Source organism: Octopus bimaculoides, chromosome 8, assembly GCF_001194135.2.
Source record: "Octopus bimaculoides isolate UCB-OBI-ISO-001 chromosome 8, ASM119413v2, whole genome shotgun sequence".
NCBI classification, from domain to species: domain Eukaryota; kingdom Metazoa; phylum Mollusca; class Cephalopoda; order Octopoda; family Octopodidae; genus Octopus; species Octopus bimaculoides.
Genome location: NC_068988.1, coordinates 22243545 through 22245830, shown reverse-complemented (window position 1 = coordinate 22245830; position 2286 = coordinate 22243545).

The following is a 2286-nucleotide window of genomic DNA, read 5'->3' as shown; positions in this document are numbered from 1 at the left end:
ATATATAGTTACGTGGTAGCATTCAATTCTTGCTTAATTGTCTCAACAAAAATAAATATCCGCAACTTTTCATTACTGCAGTAAAAGATATTTATTACTCACCGCCTGATTAAACTAAATCTCAAATCCTTGGAGGTCAGCTAAAAATGTTTAACGATCCAATCTGGAGTAGATTTCAATATAAATCATAACTCTATTGCGCTTGCTTATTAATTTGATTATAATTGCGGGAACAATATCTATCTGGGTTTCTATCCAATTCTTCCGCTTATCCATCATAGAATTATCTCTTAAATATCTCCTGTCTCTCTTTTGTACAGCGCACGCGCACTCGCACACATACACACACGCTCTCACATACACTAACACACACACACATCCCAAAACACAATAGCACACGCAAAGAGGCAAGCATCTTTGTTTGCGTATTTCTACTTACAATCTGACACACGAGTATGCATGTGTGATGAATATATGTATACATATACATACATCCACATCCACATCCACACACACAAATACACACACACGCACACACACACACACACACACACATATATATATATATATGTTTATATACATAAATATATATATACATACATATATATGCATATATATATATACATACATACATACATACATACATACATATGTACGTGTGATTGCGCATGTACATGTGTGGAGGAGAGAAGAGAATATCTATGCGGATGGAAATGGTGTTAAGGAAAAATAATCATACAATCATAAAATCGGTGCAGTAGGGATATATTGTCCAAATATTTCATTTAAATTAATTCAGACGCAGACAATGGATTATTTTATACGTTTTTCGAATCTTTACATTGCTCTGCTAGAACAATAATATTTCAGACATCTAATAATTTTGCTACAAACTCATTACATGCAAACTATACCACATTTTATAACTTGTATAAGATAATTAACATATATCACATTCCAATACCAAAATTCTCTGCACCTTTATAAGCTAGTATCAGGGTTAGGATTATAAGTTAGAAAATAAAATGAATTAATACCAAAGTAGTATTACCCATAGTTTTCCACCTTTCTTTATATGAAATTTATAATAAACCAGGGAACGATAAATGACAGGAGATTTTTGGCGTTACATTCTTCGGGTACGTATGAAAATTATAAGGGATAAAGTGTGGAGCGATACAAATTAAATATCCACTAAAATATGTCGAATATCACCATTATAAGATCAGCTTGTGTTGGTAACCTGGATATTTATATCGACATGTATATACAAAACACTGTTGTATGAATATTCGAACAGGTGATGCTAAAAACGTTTGTGTGGGGTGGGGGGTGTTGGTGGAAATGATACAGGTGTGTATATATTGCAGAATACAAAGAATATAATTACGCCTGTCTGTGTGCACGTATACGCATTCGATACAGATTTTATCATTAATATCTCTATCCATGCTTTTATTTATCTATCTTTCTTTGTCTCTCTCTCTCTCTCTCAGTAAACGTTTTTGCATACATGCACACATACTTACATACACACACACACACACACACTCATATGTATGTATATATATATATGGATTCGGATATATATATATATATATATATATATATATATATACAAAAACGTACATGCGTATATAAGGATATATTGTGTGCAACCATATATGAGTAGACGCGCGTATATGCGTGCATGTTTGTTTGCAAAACTTTTAATATACATACAATAAACACAATAATCTCGTAAAATTTGAATTGAGCGTTACGATGTACATCAGTTTCAATGTTTATTATTATGAAACCACATTTTAAATTCGCTCCGTTTTCTGATTATTATACAATAATAATTTCCTTACATACCTTCTCTAATTGTTATATTTTAATTCTTTTCTATTAAGTGTATACCTGTCATTTGATATTTAAAAACACCTGCAACGCTTAATGGATTATATAAATAGTTAGGAATATTTTTATAGCATACGAACTCTCGCTAATAATTATAAAATATACTTTGAAACATGTGTGTAACGCATTTTTAATAAAACTTTTTGTTTATAACACTTCTTCCCAAAAATTTACGCTTGTGCGTGCGCGCGCGTAGGATATGTGGCGTAGGGTTGTGGTGGAGTGTGTGTGTGTGGTTATAGTGGCAGATACAGTTGTGTGATAAAGATGTTCGGTTTCGTTCAAGCGATTTCCAGTGACGAACCAATGCTGAATATTTTCACCGACTGTCATTTGACATACGATATATATATATATATATATATATATATATATATATATATA